Raw genomic sequence first — 23,133 nt, 5'->3', positions numbered from 1 at the left:
AATGTTTGGATTTATCAAAGCAAGGACTTGGAATGGGTCAGTCACATGATGAGAGAATGTACTAAACATTGGATTTAACCACTTTTGGCTTTGAAAGGACTTACTGAAAGGTGCGTTTTGTAGTAGAAAAGCAGAAAAAAAACCCGTTTCAAACCCTCCAGTGTTTTTGTAAAATACTATTCTTGCTTTCTGCCCAATATCGTAATGTGCTTGGGTCTGCAGTCATACAGATACAGTGATCAGGATTAAAAACTCTGGATGAAAATCACAGGCCTGTACCAATGGAACTAAAGCAGGAATAGTAAAGGATGCTTTTACCTTTGGCACCAGACAGGAGGGAAACATAATTGCCTATACTAATAATATGCTACACTGTCTACCATCTACCAGCCTTGGGGCTAGCCCTGGGCTTACTGTGCAGATGTGGTACAGCACAGGATTATGGATGGCCTCTGCGTGTGCAAGCCTTACAGCCCATAGTCAAGGCAATCGAGAGGCACAGATGCTGAAATGAGGGTTATGAAGAAATGACAACATAGTACTGACCAGTGTGATGATACCCCAAGCGTCACGCTGCTTTAAGGAGTATCATGATTAAATGTGACAATATTAGAAGGCATTTTTATTCTCTGGAGGACTGTATTCTCCGAGATATCAGAATGCATTCTGCAGTGTTAAAGAGAGTCTGGGAGGTTTTCAAAGGTCATTAACCTGTCTGTTATGACAAGGTTTGTCTTACTTATTCAGCGCAGATTTGCTGCAAGATTCATAAAGGATCTATGAGCAGTTTGGACAGATACTTGTTTCAAATGCTTCAGGCTGTTGTAGTATTCAACATCTGGGTTCAAATCCCCTTTTATGTGGCTGAAGTTGTCTTTATTTTCAAGAGACATAAGTATTCTTTGGTTTGTGATATTATGTGAATTCGATGGGATAAAATGCCATGAAATCATGTGCCATTAATCAACTCTTTCTCTGAAGCTTTGCAATGCAGTAAGGTTGAGGGCTTCCTAGATCTATCCATGAGTTGAACTCAATCAAAACAGAACATGTAGAAAACACAGTTGTCTGAACTGAAATAGGAATTGTTTGGGGGAAAGACAATGCCCAGGCAAAGCAACACATTTTCACTCAAGTTTCCAAGAGTATAAAAGTAAACAACAATACTCTTAGGTGACGAAAGTATTTGTTGTTTTATCAAGTGCAAGAACAGCAAGGCAGTGCACCATGTTTTATGCTGTGGGGATGCCTCTAGGCAAATCTGAATAATCACATATGTGCTGATTTTGTTTAAGCATCTTGGATAATTATGGCTTTTGGGGCTGCACTTAGCCTAATTTGTGCTGCTTTGTGTGGCTTGATCAGCAGTTACTTCTCAGTTTCCCCGTCTTGTATGACGCGCCCTTCTCTCTTGTGGTTTTGCTGATGGAAGGACCTATTTGTCAGTATTTTCCATGCTAAAAACATAAGTCAAAAGCAACAATTTAGAATTAAATATGAGGGGACAAAAGGGTAGAGGTTTTCCCAGTAATAACTCCCACTGGTTTGTACAGTCTTCTTGTATGTGTATTTCAGTTTGAGAAGTTATGTGGAGCTCCAGCACTGGGGAATTTGGCACATACGTAATGATTAAAAGTTGATAGCCCTTGTTCTTTCCTCCTGGTTCTGGACAATTCATAGTTTTCATGAGCTATAGTCATTATGTTTTCCTATCAGATTTTTTATTTCTCCTTTTGTACCTTTGTTAATCTGTACCTTGAGAGATTCTTTTCAATAACACCCGTGCCACAGGTAAACCACAAAGCTCTCCAGGACTTCATAGCTGTTGCACATAATTGTACCTAAATACTCTAAATCTTTCTTTAGTATAAGGGGGAACGGGAAACCTGGCCAAGAGGCATTGGGTGGATGAGGAGTGTTGAGGACAGAGGGATCAGTCCAGTAGAAGTGCAGTGGGAAGGAGTTAACTACAGTACTGGAGGTGCTGATAGGGTGGGAGTGGCCCAGGGACAGCCAGGGCATAGCATCCTCTCTGTCAACTGTGCTTTATTTGCCTTGCTCAACTCTTTCAGATTGGACTTGTCAGGCTTTTGATTAATGTGGCCCTAGGATGGTTAAATTTGTCTGAGTTAAATTTATTAACGTGCACCTTGATAACAGGAAGCACAAGCCGTGCACACTCAAAGGAACCACACATCCACCATATACTGAAGGGAAGAAAAATGGGCTGCTGTTTTCCTTCATTATGCCTTGTTTATGTGAGGCTTTGATATTCACTCTAGGCTCCTTTCTCCTTCCTGTCTTTCTATCTCCTCTTCATGTGATGGTGGTGTTGTGAATAATTTTTATTAAATGCTCAGGTCTGAAACTGATGTGAAGAGAGAAAGAAGTGAGCCAGGAACTCTTTGGCTCCCTGGGCTTTGTGTCTCGGTCATGCAACAGCTCGGTAACAAACAGCACAGCTTCCATTCATGCTTGATCGATGTCTATGGGTGCCTGAAGACTGCAACACAAACTCTGAAGCTGGATAGTGATCCCTGCTGGGCTTTGCAGCTCCACAGACTTGCACAAATAGAAACTGGGAGGGTTTCTCATGTTGGTTTTGGTTGTTGTTGTTTTAAACTTGCCCTTCCTGCCATTGTAACAGACTGAGCATCCAGCAAGGAGGGATGTCTTTGCTACTCATTCTAACTGCAGTATTCCCCCTGGTCTTGTGATAAAGACAAAGCCATTAGTTTCCCATTCTGACTGCATGTGGGAAGCATCAATGATGAGACAAAAGGACTGTTTTTTGTCTCCTCTGTTATCTGTCTTTACCATGTTCCTCTTTCCCTCCTCCTTATTCCATCCTACAAAGAGTTATACTCTGCAGATTTGACCTTCTATATTATGCACAGAGCTGTTTCACAGAAGACTGTAGCTCTTCTCAGAATTATTTTTAAAACTATCCCTCCCTCAAAAAAAAAAAAAAAAAACATACTTCCCTCCCCACCCATTTTTCTGTAGGCTTGCATGTGTGGTAAGACTGTGTGCTCCACCTGCCTGGGATATTGAATCATCATTGGGAGTGGAGCATTGTTGTGTTCTCAGCTGAAAGACATGAGCATCACATATTGCCATGGGAGTTAATCCTGCATCCACTGAGAACAGAGTCACTTTGTGGATTGGGGTGGGACAGTCATTGTTTATTGCATCACAAAGAAAACAATCGTAAAGCTCTCTTTGTGGCTGGTTGTACTGTTGTGATTCCCATTAATAATACTGATTATACAGTGTGTTACTTGCATTTCCCCAAGTGGACACGCCTGATGAGTGTCCTTTTAGCAGTGTGTAGCATTATAGAGCTGAATTGTGGGGTTTAAAGTTAAACCTAAATGCCCCAGCTAATTAGCAGGAGTGGTGATGGAAATTAAACAAAATATGACACTAGTAAATGGATTTACATCTCTAATAGCTGTCACTTTGAGTTGCTCTTCTGTCATCACATGTCCTCTTTATGCAAGGCTGGGGAAACCATTATGAGCATTATCATAAAGAGATAATGACACCTGCTTATCTTAAATGTAGTCTTTTGGGGAGTTGAAACACATTTTCTGCCTGAGTCTCAGCACGTTTCTGAAGATGGGAAGAGTAACATTTTTTGGATAGATATGGCAGGATGCTTATGCCCTTTGAATCTGCAGATGCCCCTAGAACTAGAATGAGGGATAAAGTGAGACTAATGAGGTATGTTTACTTGGTCTCATCTTAAGCCTACAGAATCAAAAAGACATAGCTGCTGGGAGAAATATTCTAACATTTCTCAATTTGCTTGTATAAGCTATTTAGATGGCTTTTTTGCAACTTTGATCTTTTCTCAGAAAGAAACAAGCCCTTTACCTTTAAATATAATTTGCAGCACAGAGCAATTCCTGAGCAAAGAACAACAGAGGATGTGAATTGCAGAGGCCACTTCTGCAGGATACTGGGAAATAATGATCACGTGGAAAATGTACACAGTTTAATTAAGCACATTGATTAAATCAATATGATTCAAACAGCTTAGTGCTCCAATCAGCTTAATCTCATTAAATGTAATTCAGGCCTCGATAATTGATTAATAATGCATTATAGTTTATGAATTATTGACTCCAAGTTATTATAACTGTGCCTGCTCCCTGCGTGGCAACCAGTGTTGCATGTTAATTAGGAAAGGCTCAAGCTCGCTTCTCTTGAATAACTTTTTCAAAGCTGGAGATGACATATCTCCTAGTGAAACAGGGATCAAATTAGATCAACGCCTTATTGGAGTTAGTCCACCCCAAAGGAAAATGCACTCTTTAAAGGAAGCTCTCATCTAATAATGTTGAGATAGGGAGGTAGAATGACCTGCTTTGATTGGTAATGATCTTTCAGGCAGCCAGAAGAACTGCCTGTAGCAATTCAGCTGGAGTGCTAACCTGGCATTGTGCTGGTTGGAAACAGTTCACAACAGCAAGCGCATCTGTTGTTCTTCTAGTGTCATTGTGTGCTACGGCTCCTCCAGCACACAAGCACACGGTATAGCCAGTGCTGCTGAACCCTGAGGTCATTCCTCTATGCCAAGTATAGAGCAATCCAGCTCCCCATATTCATCTGGATGCTGAGTGGTTTCTGGAAGAACCGGTAGGGTTTTATAATGGCATTTCTACACTGCAAGTATCATACAAGAAGAAAGAACTATTGCTGCTACTGATGAAAGTCTCAGGAGATAAACCAAGAACTGAAGAAAGACTCTGCTCCTCAGGTGGCCCCCTTATTAGGCTGCACTTCCACTGAACTTGAACAGAGGATGTTGTCTCAGATTGTTTTGCTGGCTATCTAGGTACTTAACAGGGTCCAAATTGTTACCTTATGCAGAAAGAGTCTGCTAGCATTGTGTTTCCTTTAAATATTCCATTTACAGAGCATGTTCTGATTTTTCCTTTCATCTCTTCTCTACCTTTATTTCTTATTTGTGATTATGGTTAAAAGAACAGATTTTAGTGTGTGTAGAAATTGAACGAGATGACGATTATAGCAAACTGCAGAGAAAAACATTTTTTTTTGCTTTATTCTTACATCTGCAATAGCGAGTTTTGTATCTGTGTATTCCCTTGAATTGAAGATTAGCTCCTAATTTGCAGGGTGCCAGGTGGAGATGCTGGTTCCTCTGTTTGCTTTCTATCAAACACTTTGGTTTGGGTGACAGGAAGAGTCAGCTGTTGTGAAAACCGTGATACTGTTTTAATGCATTAGTGAAGAAAGGCTGAATAAAATTTTTGTGTATTCTACAGTGCTAAAGAAAAATCATTATTCGCAAATCTGTAATTTTTTTCTGCTTGAATAGGCAGTTTATCAAGCATCTGAAGCCAAAGCAATGATCTCCAAATATGCAACGCCCCTGGTGTGTGCTCTAAATTTCTTAATATTATCTTTCAATTTAAAACATTTCTTCTCTCTTTTCTTTTGGATATCCCAGTCACATCCATGTGGCAGCACCTTGTAAAAAGAGGAGACAAATTCCTGTGAAACTATGTTCCCGTTTAAGTATCCAGTCTACTGCCATAAAGGTGGAAGCTGGTTGAATGGAACGTGAAATTTGTGAGACAGACAATGGCTTCTGCAGACCGAGGCCAGTATTTTCCATGATGTATCAACTGCTCTTTGAATCCCAGCGTTTGGTGGAACTGGCTCAGCCAGCACAGCTTTGACACTATGGTCTGCCTTCTGTGAGTTTGGCAAAATGCATATTAATATATTGAATCCAATTAGTCAAGGCAGCAAGCAATGCACAGAAAACATTGAACAGGGATGCTAAAAATGCCTTGAAGCATAGGCAACTGTGGTGTTTTGTGCAAAAGGAAAAAGTAAATGTTAATCTCTCTCTCCTACCCTTTGCCTTATGCTACCAGAACAGCCATCTGAAGTGAGATAATTTGTACTGCAGTGGCTGCTCTTCATTCATTTGTAGTTTTAAGTATTTTTAAAAATAACCTTCCTTCTGAAATTTGGAGATTTGTTCTAAGCCCTCCTCTTCTTAGGGGATAGTGCTACAGAATTTTCTGCTGTTTCTTCAGCACTTGTTCTGTTACCTTTCCTTCTTTGAATTATAGCAGTCTTATCTTTGTCCTGAGAGACTTGTAACCTTTGCATGTCCTTTCCAGAGAAGAAATATTCTGATTAACAGCAGCATTTTCTGGAAAGTAAGTTAGCAATGTCATCTTGGTTGGTATGGCCTTGGGCTAGAACATCAGCAGTGCTTAGCACTGGCTACGCTCCAGTCTTCCAGAATATCAGAGACTTTTCTATTATGCTAATGAACTAAGCATCTCAAAAATCTAAACCCGTACATATCTTAGGCATAATTATTTTAATTTGTAATTGGTTTGTCAAGTGCATCAGAAGTGCCTTCTCACAGGAGTTTGGTACTACATGTATTTTTATTATATGGCATTGAAAATTGTGAATGAAACTGAAAACAGTTTGGTTGTATGTATTACTTATATCGCTTTGGAAATTTATAGCCAGCTGTTTGGAACACACGTGTCTCACAGCACCCCAGTGCCTCGGCCTCATTGCAGTGGAGCTGAAAGCTTCCGTAGGATTGATAGGTTGCCCAAATTCTTGCTGTAACAGAAGAGGGGAAAAAAAAATTCCTTTTCTCTCCCTTAGGTGTAAACACTTGAGGTGTTGTGCTTCTGATGGCCAATCTGTGTGTCTGGTAGAGGTATTGAAATACAGCCTGGCAGAGCCCCCGGGCAGCTTTTACTCCCTCGAATGGTGCACAAGCATTGAACTGCTACTAGGTTTCTGTTATCAACTTGAAATCATGGCATGAAAAAACCCCAAAACCTGTATTTCAGTGAGCTGCACATTTCCCATGCCTGGCCATAAATTCCAGTCACACACGGTCCTGTGGGGCATATGCTAAAAGGTCAATGTGGTACTGTATAAATTAGCCGAAGAAGCATTTGAATTGAGTTAAATCTGTTCTCAATGTGACAGAGATGGGCTCTGTGAGGGAGGACATAATTTTGGGTCAGTTTGACTGCAGAGACTGAATATCATTATGAGCAATATGCTTACTAAGGGGTGAAAAGTTAATGCTTATGCCTCAAGGTAAAAGCAGAGGTCAGTAAGGGGGTTTCTTCCAGCTGATCACAATGTTGCCCACTTGGTTGTGCCTCTTACCACACAGGTTTTTGTTTTTAACACATTGCAAGGTCTGGAGCACGTGGTGATGCAGGGTATAAAGTGGGTTGGCCTGAAGGTAGTTGAGTTTGTCCCTCAACACCTGTGTTAAATCAGTTGCTTCTAGAGAGTAGAGCTGAAGTTGTGGATGGTGTGGCAGCTTGTGGATTGCTCTTGCTTCTTGGCCTAAAAGGACAGTAAGAAGGTCCCCATGGCCCCTGGGTTTGAAACCTGCTGTGAGGTAAGAAATTGGAGTTTTGTACCTGTGTGTGTCTTCCTTTTTTTTTTTTTTTCCTTTTTTTTTTTTTTTTTTAATTTTCCTGTCCTGTCTATTCTCTGAAAGGCAATTAAGAAGTACTCCTCCAAGAAGAGGAAATGACCTGGGGGGCTGTCCCAGTGACTAGTTGTTTTCCTTTCTGTTTGGTTTTACCTCCTCACTCATGATTATTAAGTTGTGGTCAGGGAGTAAGGGGCAAGACAGCTGGCAGGTTGGCCTAGTGAAAGAATAATCCATAGCTGGAAAACACACCGAACACAGAGTGTGTGTACCAGCTGCTGTCAGACCCAACCAATTGCACTTGCTGTCACAGAGAGCAGTTTTTGTCTCTGATTTTTTCTGGAACAGAAAGGCTGTGCTGATACACAGATTGGGCTAGATACACATCGCTTTCTGCCTGACGATCTCATGAAAACAAAGTATATTTTGACTTGTACTGGACAGCAAGATTGGGCAAAAAGTGGGCTCTGCCACCCCTCTGGAAAACCATTGCTTTTAGTTAAGGAGCTCAGCTTGGGGATAGTTTAGGGGAAGGTGTCCAAGTCTTGCACAGATTGTGTTAAAGAGTTGCTAGGTTTTGACAGAAACCAGAGTGCATCCTGCTAACAGGAGAAGCCTGTTAATCTGAGGTGTTTTTTCATGATCCTGTGAATCTTGCATTTCTCACTCTAACAATAGGTTTCTGCCATGCACAGGCAAACCCTTCCTCTACACACAGAACTAACAGACTGTTGGGAAATAGTGTGGGTGGCATTATAACTTTCATGGTTTTTTCACCTTTATCCTTCTAAATTGGGAGGTTTCTTGGCGCTTTTAAATCTTGGCTGACTGGTTTGGAGAGACTGTCTATTGCGGCTCACTTTAAAAAAGAAAAGTCATTCACCTGATACCTCAAGGCTTTGAAAACTTTCTGCAAAACAATGTTCTGATTTCTGGATTTAATGCTCCAAGCTACGTGTTTTTGTCTGATAAAGGCTGACCTACCTAGTCATGTATTACAAATGATTGGGAGTTGTTTGGATTGTGTGGAGCAGCTTTACTGCATGTTTGCCAGAGCTGAGAGCAGACAGTTTGTTCAGCTCCTCTGCCCACATCCACGGGAGTGGGTCTGTGCTCCTGTGAAATGTAGCAAACAGGATTTCTCTGTGCTGATCCTAATATTAATGTACCTGAGAGCATTAGGGAGTGAGGAGGCATTTTTGTAACTATGTGCATTTGTTTTTCTCTGTGTTTTGTATCTGCAATTCTGAACACCTGCTATTTCTAATTCCCACCTGTAAGTCGATTTTGCTGGGAGGGTCTATGCAGATTTCTGCCTGACCTGTTTAACTGAGTTTAATTTTTGCTAATTGGAGAACAGGATCCATTGCTATGTGACTGATGCACCCAGTCTTATACCAGTAAAATAAGTAGAGCAATATATTGAAACTAGTAGTTTGCAGACACCACAGGCTGTCACTTCTTGTTGCTTATAACTGACAGATTCTAGAAACAAGTATTTGTGATTAATGGGCTGCAATTATACAGCAATACTAAAATGAACTAGGACTAAAAATACCCTATAACGATTTTTTAAATGCTGTTCTGTTAATGAGAGGATTTGTCCATCTCTACATCAAAGAGAAACTTGTTAGCTCTCTGAGCTTGCCCACCTGTTTCTAATGCAGAAATAGAAATTGCTAATAAACGAGTGGAGACAGCTGCTATGTTCAGACTGCAAATGTGCTGATAAGATCAACTAGTTGACAAGTGACATGGTAGGTACTGCAAAGTGCACCAGTGTTTGCAGAGAGCTAAACTTGGACTTCTGGATCATTTCAGGGCATTTATTATGTGGCTGTTGAATATCAATTTCCAGCTGACAGAAAAATAGGAGCATTGGTTCTCTCTCTAGGTCATTTTGGGTTTTCTCTGATTTCCTCTGCTTCATTTTGATACATATTTTTGCAGGATTAGGTAGTAGAAGGAACTGTACTAATCAGTGTATCTCTTCTGGCCTTCTGAAAAGAAAGGGGGGGCGGGGGAGGAGTTGCATTTTGCATTCACCCGCCATCCATTATATCTGTAAACTTGCTCTGCTAGTTTTGTCAGGACAGTTTTTCTTAAGGTGTGTGGCATCTTAGAGAAGTTCGATGCCTTTTCTCCCGGCTCCTTCTTAACTTTATGTTAATGAACTTTGTATAATCGAATCAGGTCCCAGAACCAACAGGACTTGTTCCAGATCTTAACTCTGTTTCCAAAGAAGGCATTTTTTCAGTAACAGTCAGAAAATGGTATCTATCAAATCACCAGCGCATTTAGAATTTAATTTGCTCTATCAATTGCAATTGTCGTGCTACTTAGCTGAGGGAAAAAAATGTAATTTTCCCTGCCACTTTGTAATTCTTTTTACAAGATTTTTCTCTTCTTTCTTCATTGAATTTGTTTAACGAACTGTTTTGAAGATTTTCTGGCTTAGCCTGGGTGCTGCTTCGGTGCATTTGAAATAGATGAGGTTAAATAAAATAGGCTGAATTTTTTATTAAAACATGATGGGGACAGAGGTGATGAGTGAATGAAAGTCAGAATGAGGTTGGAGGTATGTCTTGAACCACAGATAAGGAAAGACTTGTGGATGACTCGGGGAAAAACATTAAAAGGCATTATGGAGTTTTTTGTTGAGTCTCCCAAATGTTCTAGATTTCTTTCTTTTTTTATTTTTATTTTTCAAGAAAACCAGAGAGACCTATTACTACATCCCGTTTGCTTTCCTCATTCTTCCCTTACTGTTTTCATATCACTTTTCACTTCCTCCTCAAGTCTGAAAACGTGACGAAATAGTGATGGATGCAGGAATATCATAGCATTCCACAAAAGCGTGTGTCTGTGCTAATTTTAGGAAGGGTGGGTGGGTTTCAGAATGAAAATGACAGCTATGTTGTAGCACCAGGATATAGGACAATTATCATAACTGAGAGAGGGATCTGCTGCTGATGTTTAAGTGCAGGACTTAATTTGATTTCATATCTAATGAAAAGAGGAGGAAGTGTTTTGAAGACATAGGTTGTGTAGAAATTTACTTTTTGGGGAATGTGAATGGCACAGGATACTTCGTGAGTGGAACTTGGGAAATGGATGATGAACTTCCAACTCTGTAACTGATTTGTATTTTATCTTTGGGCAACTTACTTGATTTTTCTGTAAATCCCTGCTTCTTAACTTGGAACAGGCTTGCAACATGTAATCTTCCATCTGTGAGGTGTTTCAAGAGAAGATAAGTGAGATGGAATTTATTATTGTTGGCATCAGAGGAACTTTGACAGGTCTCCCAAAGGTCTTTAAGGTCCCATCGTGAGCACCTAACAGAAGATTGTAATTAGTGATTGAAGTGGAGATAAAGAAAAGAGGTGGGTAGGACAGCAAGAAGAAGAAAAACAAGATGGAAGAAAAGAGAAGGATAGGAGGTCAGGAAGTCCTTAAATTCCTTGTGGGTTAGGTTGTACCTGCTGGAAATACAAATGCAGGGAGGCTTTTATTGTAAAAATGAGGCTGTAGTAGATAATGCAGCAGAAATGATCTATGGCTTGATTTTTTTCCTCTGTGCTTGCCGTGCTGAAGGGATTTCTGAAAAATGATTGTTGTCTTATTTTTTGTAGTGCTCCCTACCCCTGTAGCCAGGTGTAAAAGGTGCAGCCAGAGCCAAGGTCCTTTCTTGCCCTTTCTGATCAGCTGTGGACAGGGAAGGCTCTAACAAGATTGGTGTCTCAGCTGCTTTGTCACTTCAGAGTGTTGCAGGTCACCCTAACACAGCTTGGGAATTTGTATTGCGGCAGAGTGGGAAAGTGCATTTAGTAGAGCAGGCGGTGAAGGCTGTTCTTGAAATGCAGTCCTGTAAATCCTGGCCTCTGGCAGCCCAAGCTGTTTAGTTATGTTTTATGAATCAAGTCGTATTGTGTCTGTCGCAGCTTCCAGATGCCAAACTCCTTCTGTGACAATTTTGTCAAGCGTTTTGAAAGGGCACAAAAACAACAGCCAGAGGGTCACTGTGAAGCACAACTCAACACATGGGAATTGTTCCTCACAAAGAGCAACTGGCCAGAGGCGAAAGAATAAGCAAGAGACAGATGAAGGACTCTGGGGTCTCAGTGGCCGCAGTGCCCCCGCAATTCCTGTTCTCCCTGTGTTTACCACTTACCATGAATGAGCAATAAAAAATGTAGTGACACACTTGCAGTCTCTGTGCTGACATAGGTGATGGGCCTGCAAGCTACGCGGAATGTCTGTAGATAAGGATCCTTCTCCCAAAGGATGAACGACAAGACCAGAGGAAATGGTCTGAAGTTGCAGCAAGGGAGATTTAGATTAGATATTAGAAAGAACTACTTTACTGAGAGAGTGGTCAGGCACTGGAACAGCCTGCCCAGGGAGGTGGTGGAGTCACCATCCCTGGAGGTATTTAAGAAACGTATAGACATGGCTCTTCAGGGCATGCTCTAGTGCCCAAGGTTATTGGTTTATGGTGAGGTGTTGAGTGTGGGGTTTAGTTGGTGGGTGTGGTGTTTTTGGTGGGCGTTTGGTGTGGTGTGTTCTGTATTTGTTTGTTGTTTTTTTTTGTTTTGGTTTGGTTTTTTTTGTTTGTTTTTTTTTGTGGTTGGACTCGATGATCTCAGAGGTCCCTTCCAACCACTAAGATTCTGTGATTCTGTGATAAACTCGAAGCAATGCTCCTGCTCGTAAGTGATGACTCGCTCCTTAATTTAATACCCTGTATCATACCCTTTTAATCACAACACTTCCAGGACCCACCTTCTAGCTTGTCAAAGGTCTTTCCCACCAGTTAGGATATCACTTGCAATGCAGAAACTGTGACCTTATTTGTCAGCCTATCAAGATGTGACTTGAAATTAGGCTCAACCCAGATAAAATAATTGCTGTTTGCACAAAGGGTAGTCCTGGTGAGAAGCTCCCCATGAGGCTGTCTAACCTGCCTCAAATGTAATTTAATAGACAGAAATCAAATAAAATAAATCAAATTAAAGCATGCAGCTAATGCATGCAAACTCTAAAATGAATTTGGATTACAAACAGTGAGATTAAGTAGTTGGTTTCTTCATCCATGAAGGAAGCACACTAAATAATACAGAAAGCAAAGATAATTTAAGGAGATCTTTTGATTTTGAGAGTTGATGGCGATGTTGGATGGCAGGTGAAGGTTATTTTTTTAACGTAAGGTGTTTTTCATTACTTGTATATTCTTGCAGTTAGAAAACATCAGTTAGAAGTCTCTTCATATTTTGAAAACAAGGTATTAGCATAAGAAGCTTTTTTAGTAAGCAGGAAGATAAATCATCTTTGCAATGCTAGCCATTAGCCTGTCATGGCCATGATTTACAGGGATTTTCTTTTATTTAAATAAGTGTTTCTTTTAAAAACATTCTGATAGTTTACAGAGTGGAAGATGAAGTGGTAGTGAATGCTCTGAAATATAATGGTTTCCATATGAGTGCTTCTTATAGTAAGTAGGAGAGAGGAGCTCATGCTGTGGATTGTACACGCTGTAAAGAGTGGCAGAGCTGTGATGGGAGGATTCTGTGGCAGCATTAATTGGGAAAGTTCAAAGTTCCGTTGAGGAAATGCTGGGGTGAAAATTCAGGAAGGCACTGGGACTGAGGAAACATGTCACAGTATCAGCTTTATGAAGCTTGTCTCTGTATTACACATCAGAAATTTAAACTGATCAGCAACCATCACTCATGCTGTTAAATTATTTGCCAAAAAGAACCTTCTGGAGAAGACTTTTTTTTTTTTTTTTTAAACAAATTGACTATCACTTGGGAAACTATGAAATAAAGAGCAAAACCCTCTCTTCTGTGAAAACTCCCACTTTTGCAATGATACGTGGAGTGGCAAGGAAGGATATTACATGTTCCGCTTCTACTGGTGTTCCTTCTGGGACTGTTTTGCAGCCTGACACGAGTACCTTTTTCTGTGCTTTGTAGCAATTTGTGGGGAAAAAACAGAACGGTTTTCTTTTCCCTAGCTTTCTTACCATCTTATTCCTAAGAAGAAACAATTTTCTTAAACAGACTAGTAGTCATCCCAGCTTGACATTCCACTCCCTGTAGTGATTGATGCAGAAAGTCATCGTTCATTAGAAATCGTTTCAATAGCAACTCAAGGGAAGTTGTTGCTGACCTTAGTGACTGCTTAGCGTCTTACCACATACTGTTTGAAATTTCTGCATGTTATCTGTTTTATGTGGCAAATTTTGTTCCACCTGTCTTTCTGTCAAGTATTCTGGGATACTGATTGTGCTATATGATCCTGATTCTTTCTTCATCCTTGGAATATTTCAGTAGTAGAACTGCTTGAAAATAATATGGTATGAACTTGCTTATGAACGTTAATGTTCATCTCTATTATCTTCCTTGGAAAAGTTATGTTCTGCTTATGGCCTAAACAACTCATGTGAACTCTTGGTCTGAGGTTTCAACACAAAATGTTAAAACACTGTTATTTCTAGGATGCTGGAGGGCAGTAGGGGAATAGACATTATGACCAGCCATAAATATTAGATCGGCTACTGGTATGAGTTCTCCTAAATATTTCAGAGGAGGAAAAAAAAAGAGTTTAATTTATCGTATTTCAGATATAAAGTGCTAATGCCCTCCACTTTGGTCTTTATTGAGATAAAACTTTATATGTAGAAGTAGGCTTCTTGTCAAGGCTAAAGGAAACAGGAAGCTGTAGCATTCAGTGGTGGACAGTAGGATAGCCACTATCCTACTGTTTTAGTAAACAGTAAACTGTTTCAATAAACTGATAGTTTAAGGATATTTCTGCATCATTTTGGTGATAAATACTTCCATTAGTCAAACTCTGGTTTGTGTCTGTTACACAACATGTCACGTAGTCTAAAAAATGAAAAATTGTGCTGCTTATGTCATAGTACACCACCAGTCTTGCTGTCATGATGATCTGATTGAGAGACCTTTTATGTTGCTCCCTTATTTGCATTCTCTTGCTCAATTGTTTGGGGAGTTCATCTAAGAACTTGCCATCAAGACAAGATTCATTATTCAGAATTGGGAGACAATTTTACCTTATCAATCTCTGTCTGGGGAAAGCCAGAATTTCCTTTGGGATCAGCTCTGAGCAATGCAGCTCTAAAATTTAGGATAGACTTGGGCAGCAGTGATGAAACAGTCAATTTAGTGATGCCACAAATGAGGTGAACCTGTAGGTCCTTTTCTGTGAAGTTGTTAACATAGTGAAGTGTTAGAAGGTACCTTTTGTAGACTTGTCTGTTTTCTTTCCCTTTCCTCTCTGAATTTTTCATATGAAGCAAAACACACAAGTTAAAAAGTCTCATAGCTTGCTCACAGCAGGAGAAATACGGGATAATATTTTTAAGAAAAATTCCCTGCCAGGATATTTCTGGAGAAATGGAGTGATAAACACCAAATCAAGTGAAGACCAAGAATGATTTTTTTTTTTCCCATTGGAGCCAATCTGTGATGCTTTTTATCTTGACAAAAATTGATATTTTATCCTTTGATAATGAGAGGCTCTGATTGCACTTTCTTTTAATATATTTTATTTCTTACAAGTCATTCCCTAAGGAAGACCTCAAGTCAGAGGCAGAGATGGATCTGTGCCTCTTAAAGGCACAACACATGTTTGAGAATAAACATTTCTTTATGCTGTAGGTGGCATTAGGTGGGTTTTAAATCTCTGTTCTGTATAGAAAGTTTATGGGCAAAAAGCTCTTTATTACAGAATCTGTCCTTTGTAGAGCAGAACTGCATAAAAGGAATACACAGCAGATAGCCAAACTTAACAGGAAAATAAGTTATTATTCCAAGTGGTGAAAGAAACACTGACCGGTGCTCCATTTTCCATGCTCATTTTAGGGCTAACGTGCCCCAGTGCAGGTCCTAAGTTGATCTTAACCTGCTGTGGTCACAGAAAGGCTGGACAAAATACTGAGATCTTCACACAGCTTTTTACCATTCCTCTCCTGCCTAGATTCCCAGAAGGAGATTTTCCAGAAAAATAAGAACTTCGGAACTCAATCCATCAAAATCAGTAAAGAAAACAGATGCCTGTTGGGTTATTTCTGTCCCCAGCTACTGCGAGATCGTTGTGTACAGAATGGCTTCTTGTGCTCTGGGCAATGTGGTTTTAATGTTAACTTCTACCTCTCCACAGGGGAGACTCTTCAATATAACTCCCTGATATTCAGCCTAAATGTTCCTTTGCGAAGTTTCATCGCATTAACCCTGGCTTCACCCTAGTTTAGGACTCTGAGCAATTCCTCTTGCTGCTGTGCCTGTTCTCAGAACGACGCCAGTGAAGGGCACAGGGTGTTACAATGGGGTAAACGCCGTGTCCCTCATAAGCAGGAGGCATGGCTTGAGGCATCACTCGCAGTGTGAAAGCCATTTTCTCCGGGGTTGTGCTCTGGGGGTGTGCCCTCTGCAAGCGATTTCTGCTGCAGACTGTCCATCTGCTGCCCTTCGTTTCTGCAGAGAAGTTATTAATGCCATCCGCAGAGCTGGGGACATGGCCGGAGGGCAGCTCGTGCCTCAGAATTCACAGCTCAGTAGTGCTCTGCCCTTTAGGTGCAAAGTCAGCTTGATCCCTTTAGGGATCAGATACTCGGAGGTCTCTCTGGCTGGGGATGTAACTAGAAAGTGTAGAGTTGTTGCTCTTGCACTGCTGTAATGCGCCTTGCAAATGAGATAGATGGGCTGTGAGTGAGTAGTGGATATATAGAATGAAATGTAAAAGTAAGGGGTGAAAATATTGCTGTTTTGGAGCTGAAGCCTTATTAAAGTCCTGTCTGTCCTATTTGGGCAAATTCTTTCTAAAGTATCATGTGTCACCAAAATCCCATTAAACTGTCACATAAATTATCAGAGTTTCCTTTTTCCATCACTGTGGATTACCCAGGGAGATATTTTTATGACAATGGAAGCGCTTTCAGTCTGCTCCTCCTGCCTGATTTCATTTCAGATGAAATCCTTCTCTCGGAAAAGAGCCCATGGATTTCAGAGCTGTATGGATCTCTGCACTCTGCCTGTGCAGCAGTTATCCTGCAGGTCTCTGCTGCACTTCCTCCTGCCTGCACCTTCTTTTAGGCAAGGGACACTTTAGGGTGATGCTGCCACTTCTCTAATCATACCGAATGAGAACACTGTATAGTTTGTTTTGATGTCTATCTGGTCCAACGTCTTCCACTCTTCTGAGCATTCACTGACTAGTTCCTCTCTCAGGCCATTGTTATCTTCGTACAAATAAGCCAGAAGGTACCGAACTTGAAGATACTTCTTTTTTCTACTTGCCATGTCTCAGAGGTATTGCATCTCTACAAGGTAATCTAATTTTTCACATGCTGGCTGAAAAACATATGGATTGATGGTCAGGCCGTGGCAGTACAAAATACTTGAGTATCTGAAATTGCCTGCTGCCATAGAGCAAATTAAGACTGTAATGTGCATGTTATAGAAGCAGGGGATGATAGATCCTTGCCTGCTGTTGACAGATGATCTGGAGCTCCCTACATCATCCAGCTGGGTAATCTCTTGGGAGGACTCTTGGAGCTGATCTTAGCGTTTGCTTCTCACCCCTTTCAAAGAGTGCACACTCAGAAGCTGAGAACCACTAGATTTAAGGATAATAGAGTGGATTGGGAAGATAATTACTAATGAAAGGAATCCCAGTAATTATATTACTACAATCTTAAAGTGATAGCACCGTCACTAACAGAGCAGGCAAGACAGAAATTCCCATAAATATTTCTATCTGTATGTGGGAAGAAGCCCAAGCAATGTCAAAATATCACGATGATGAAATATTTTTGATTAGTCACTAATTAGTGGCTAATGTTTAACATATTTTAAAGTGGCTAACATTAAGTATTAAGCTGACACCTTGTATCAAAGAGATCAAAGGAGATGTCTGTGGACTGGAATAGTGATTCCAGCAGCATTCAGAACACAGAGGTAATTCCAGAGAACTATAGGGGAATCTTAGACCAAATTTCTAAAGGGGTAGCTAGAATGACCTAGTGGCTGTAGCCCTCGTGCTGCCACTGTTTTGGGCACTGGAGTGGCTTGATGCAGAACTTCATAAATAAGGACATAGTAGAAGGTAGCATAAATATATGTGCACGCCAGTGAAGGCAGTCAAGTCACTACAGAAAGGCTTAGCTGATAGACAATAACTTGCATTTCTTTTTATGCAACCTAGTCCCAGTGGACAGTGAGAACAACTGATTGCTATCTCTTTTTATAGCAGCCTTTTGCAATTTAAAGGTCATCTCTTCCCTCTCTGTTCATCTTTCCTTTCTGAGTTTAAAACCCATTTTCTCCAATTTATCTTTGTAAGTTATGACTTCTGAACCTTTTATCATTCTTAATGACCTCCTCTGCAGTTTTCATGTTGAGTTGGCACGTCCAAAAATGGATTGTAATGCAGTGGTTGGAAATTTTAGGTAGGCTAATTCAGATGCACACACTTAAGATGGGGATGTTGGTTATAAACTGAACCAATCTGCAAAGGGTCTTCCATGGGTGCAAGTCCAGAAAATAACATTCGGTTGTTCCCCAATCTTCTGCAAGAGGTACGCTTTAATTTGAGGAAGAATTATTTCTTATGGGTTTCTTCTGTATGACCGAAGCTAAAAGGTCAGGCTAAATAATGGTAGTGGTCCCTGCTGCTTTCAGCACTTGGGATTTTGGAGTCTGCCCCGAAATACTTGACAACTTGCTTACCAATTTCCTAGAGTTAAAAACCAGCAGTAGTAGGATGTCAAGCTGCACCAAGTCTGGGCAGTCGTACCCATATTCAGCTCCTTGATCATCTCTGATTCAGAGGTGAATGAATTCATAAAACACATGCACAAAAGGAGGTTGCCAAGCAACTTGGAGCCTGAAACTCCCCCACTAAGCTATGAAGGTAGAGAACAGGCAGCAAGAGGCAATTTATAATGTTCACTTCTTTGCCACAGGTAACAGTAATAATACATATAATATAGACCTATTTAAGAAAGGAATAGCTTATTGATAATTCTGGAAAACAACAGCTGGTCCTGCCAGACTATATGTTGCTTCTGTCTTAAGATGTGTCTGCTTTTGGAGTATTTAGCCAAAAGCAGGGTCAGCAAGGAGACAGAGATGTTGGGGCGGGGGGAGATGTGGAGGGAAGAATTAGTCAATCTTAAGGCAACTGAAAGACTGACAACTAATGGAAAAGTTTTAAGAGGGGAATAAAGTGTCTGATGCAGATTGTGCCTAAGATCAGTCTCATGTTTCCTGTGATCTCAGTATTTGATGCTTTTTACAAACATACTTTAATATATTCATTGTACATCACACCATATCCTGTCTTCTCTCTGGCTTTGTGTAACTCTGCAGCCTTGGGCATATCAGATGTATCCAGGGCAGGCTGCAGTTGTGACACACATGGAAAAGCTACGTGATGATGCTCCTGTTTATCCATCATTTGACTCACAGAATACCCTGTAGTGGCCACAGTTAATTGAGTTGGAAAGGAGAGTTTAGCTTGCTTTTTTTTTTTTTTGTCTAATATGAGCTGGAGCAAATGTGACCCTTTGATTTGTGTAATGCTTATGATAAAATCATGCTGTATTTAGGCATAGGAGAAAAACAAATAATTTTGTGTTTTAATGTTCCTGGGCTTGGGGCAAAGGGAAGAGAGAGAGGCAGAAGCATAGCCAGAAAAATTCCAGTCAAGACCTGGATCTAGGTTGAATTTCTCACATGCTGTGTATATAATTCCCTTTGACTCCTTATAAAAATCTTAGCCCTGTGTTGTTTCAATGCCCTGTCCCTTTACAAATGGCATGGCTCAAATCTCAGCTTGAAATAATTTAGAATATCAGCCCAGGTCAGGGCATCTGGAACTGCATTTCATTTCCTTTCTGCGCTCCTCTTGATGAGGGACACTGCTGTGTTAATGGGGTTTTGTTCGTTTCTTTCAGGCTGCTCTTTCCCCAACTGGTGTCACGATTAGTGACATCAAAGTCACCTCTTGGCAAACCTTGTGATGACATGACTAGAGGAAGATTCTTATAACATGCAGGAGATTAAGCAGCAAGTTAGCAGTTCTGGAAGTACAAAGCTCTTATTTTCATGCATATATCTACAGTCAAAATGAATGAAGAGAAGGAGAGATGGGAAGTAGGTGATACGTTGGTAGAATCATTACTCAAAGGGCTTTTGCTCAGAGTTTTGCAAGAGGAATTGGTGATGCTTTAATCTCTCACCTCGTGCCACGTTATATTCTGGGCATGTCGAAATGTAACACAGTGTAACGAGACATGATCTGTTGGATAAGGCTTTATGTAGTATGAAAATGTTCTTCTGCTTTCTCTTTTTATTATTTACATTCCCAGAGAAGGTTATGTGTTGTGTCGGCTTTGCAGAGATAAATGGCTAACCTGAGTTTTCTGGCAGCTTCCCCACAACTTGGGGAGGATTTTACCAAAATGTTGGCTTGAGGATTTTGAAGACTTGAGCGTGTTTCTGGGTGTGGAAGGAGGTATCTGAGAGAACTTGTGGTGGTGTGTCCTGAAGATAGATTTGGTGGGGCACAAGAGGTAGTCATAAGGTGATCTGAAATACCACAGAGGAAGGGCAGCTGGGCACCAGTGTAAACCAGTAAGCGATGCTGGGTAGTGCCCTGGTGGTCTTATCAGGACTGGGGACATCATGGGGATGTTGGAAGTTAGGAATGAAGGGAAGCAGCTGACCTGACATGCAGGAACCTTGGCTGGTGCATCTCAGTTGGAGTGCCGAGTAGGGCTGGCCAGTGCTGCTGCTGTCATGAGCTCGAGTGTTTATTGCAGTTATCATGATAATTTCAAGGCAGAAAAGGAACTGGGTATGCTGTAAAGCACAGGATTGAGTGACTCCTGCCTGCCACAGAGTTAAATCTTTGTTTCCCAGGTGTTTCAAGGGTAGCATGTTTTATGAGCGTGTTGTCAGCTCTTTGCTCTATTTGCTGCTTCGTTAGCCTTCACGCTGGGTGCAGGCTGGGGGAGCGCAGGGTTTGGATACGGGATTTGGCTGTGATGGCTTCCGTGAAGGAAAGAGGCAGTTAACGAGCCCTGCGGTTTCCTGGCTGGTACACACCTTGGTTATGACTCTCTGGTGGATGGGATGTCAGACCTGCGGATGTGCTTGTCAGGAGGGGAGATTTTAAAGGAAGCTTTAACTAGAATAGAGAAGTTTCCTTGGTGGGACCTACAGGAGGTGGGTTCCTCTACTGTCACCCACGGGGAAACAATGTATTTCTGTCTGGCCTCTTTCTCCCCATTTCCTGGGTTTTAAGATCTGGAAACTCCAGAAGCTTTTCTGACATTGAATCTAAGACAAGCTTGACTTTGATCAGCATTGAGAGGAAGAACTGCATGCTATTTGCAATTAGCAGAAATACAGTTTCTGAGACGAGAAAGCCCTTGCTTAGAGTTTTTCCCCCCTCTCCCTCCCTGCCTTATTTTGACTGAGGAAAGAACATCTAAATTAAGATGCTGTGCTGTCTTCCAATATACAGAAGAGATAAGTGTTAAAGCTGTGTTCATCAATTGCAAAAGAAAACGTGTTTTATTTTGCTTTGTGCTATTTACAGCTGTTGTCCATTAGGAGTCCTCAAGAGCCTCGTTCTCAGCTACAACAAACAGCACAGTCCCATAAGTTTAGCTCAGCAATGAGCCTGCAAAAACAGCACTAAATCACAGTGATGGGAGAAAGAGGAAAATGTTTGGAAATGGCAAAATGCATGTGATGTCTTCATGAAAGCTAGTTTTTGCTTGTTGCTATTTTAAAGCATTACTAAGGTAGACTGTAATGCACAACTAACTGGAGCAGAATAGACATCGTGTGCTCTAATTATGGGGGGAAAAAAATTGGAATGACTAGTAGTTCTGCAGGAGCTAAAGGAATCTTTCACAGTCCCTAAGTGCCCTAGGGACTTATGTATACACATTGCTCAAAATATACTAATCTCACAGTAAGGTAAGGTGTAAGAATGATAGAAGACTAATATACGGTTATTGAGAAACAGAGTTCCAGTTGCTTTACTGGACCAGACTATGATTGCTTTGTATGAGCTCTTTGAACTGAGTGCAGTTGACTCTTCTAGCTCCCACCAACTGCTTAAGAGGAAGGCATGGAAGTGGGGAGATGTGGAGGGGGGATTGTTTCCAAGTCTGAGTGCATCCCTGAAAGGTGTAACAAATTGTACTGTAATTTATGTATCGAGCAGAACTGTGCAGAAGGTACAGTTAAGGAGAAAAATTAGTGCTTATTCCTCGTTTGACTGTGAAACGAGAAATTTCACTTGTATTCTCAGCTCTGACACAGCCTTTGCTTTGTTGGACAAATTGCTAAACAGCTTTTTAATAACATCTATATTTTTCAGCATGCCACTCTACCTCCCTGTTTCGCGTTAATTGATTAATGATTTGTAAAGCATGTGGAAACCGAAGGACAGCTTTGTGAGCTAAGGACAAAAGCGTATAACTTGCTAATTCAGCATTTGTTTACAAGGGCACTGAGCTGATGCCTTTGGTTTTGTTTTCTGTCCTGTTACCACTCCCAAGCTTGTCAGTTGGGGTCCCTCAATTCACACAAGGGAACAGAGCCTGAGTTCTGACGTTTTCTGATAGAGCGGGACAAACCTATCCTGGCATCGTTGTGATGCCCTGACAGATAATGGTTTCCACTAAAGTAAATCTGTCAAGTTGACTTGTGCCAACCCCCGAGATTGTGAATGCTCACAAAAGGATCATTTTAAGACAGATAATTGCTTTGTCCTTTCCTTTTATTTTCGGTGCCTGGCAGGTGTCTCCTCCTGTCTTCTCCTGTTTCCTTGGCCCATGCAGGGAATATGCTTAGCACAGATGGGATCTTCAAAGAATCTGCTGTCAAACTTGGTCTTTTCTAAGCATATGTACACTGAGAGTTTTTGGAGACTTATAACTAGATGAAATGGGGGTGCTTTTTCACAGGAACAGCAAATAACATATCTGATAACGAGGAAACTTTCACTGTCAAATTGCAAGTCTACTTTGAAACAGGTTCAGTGGAGATCCTATCAATGAACTGTTTAGTAAGACTGATTATTTTTTTTTAAAAGCGACCCACTAAACCCTCTCCCCTATTCCAAATTCCGTCAGCTTGTCTCCCATGCCAAATGTATTGCTAGAAACAGCTGAACTCTTCTAGTTGTGACTTCTGAAAAACAGCTTTGTAAATCTGAGTGTGTGTCTATATTATATAAAACTGAAAACTGTTTTTCCACCAAAAGTAACCAGCTGCCTAGCTATGTGCATTATTATTTCTATCTTTTGTTGGGTGGACATGAAAGGATGGTTAATTTGAGTATTCTACCTCTGCAGTCTATCTAGTTAGCATATTCATGTATTTTCTTGAATTATATCACTTTAACTTGATTAGTTATGGTTTTGACCCTACATGGGTTACTGTTGGAGATCAGACAGCTTCCATGTCCTTCAAGCCCTTAAGGGTAAACAGATCTGTTTAGAGATTTGGAAAGTTCTCATCTGTTAATGGTGAAGTACTAAAAGTGGAGCAGGATCTCAGACAACTAAATTTATTTCTAGCTGCATTTTAAACCTTAGTGAAATTTGATAGAGT

At 40.8% G+C, this 23,133-nt stretch overlaps 1 protein-coding gene across 1 annotated transcript in view; it reads left to right on the top strand.

Annotated features, from left to right (window-relative positions):
- Positions 1-23,133, top strand: part of AGBL1 (ATP/GTP binding protein-like 1) — a 309,960-nt gene that overhangs the window by 109,483 nt on the left and 177,344 nt on the right. The window lies entirely within an intron of this gene.

This window comes from Calidris pugnax, unplaced genomic scaffold (genome assembly GCF_001431845.1).
Source record: "Calidris pugnax isolate Ruff unplaced genomic scaffold, ASM143184v1 scaffold70, whole genome shotgun sequence".
Lineage (NCBI taxonomy): Eukaryota > Metazoa > Chordata > Aves > Charadriiformes > Scolopacidae > Calidris > Calidris pugnax.
Note: the sequence above shows the minus strand (reverse complement) of the source record. Positions and strands in the feature narration are given on the sequence as shown.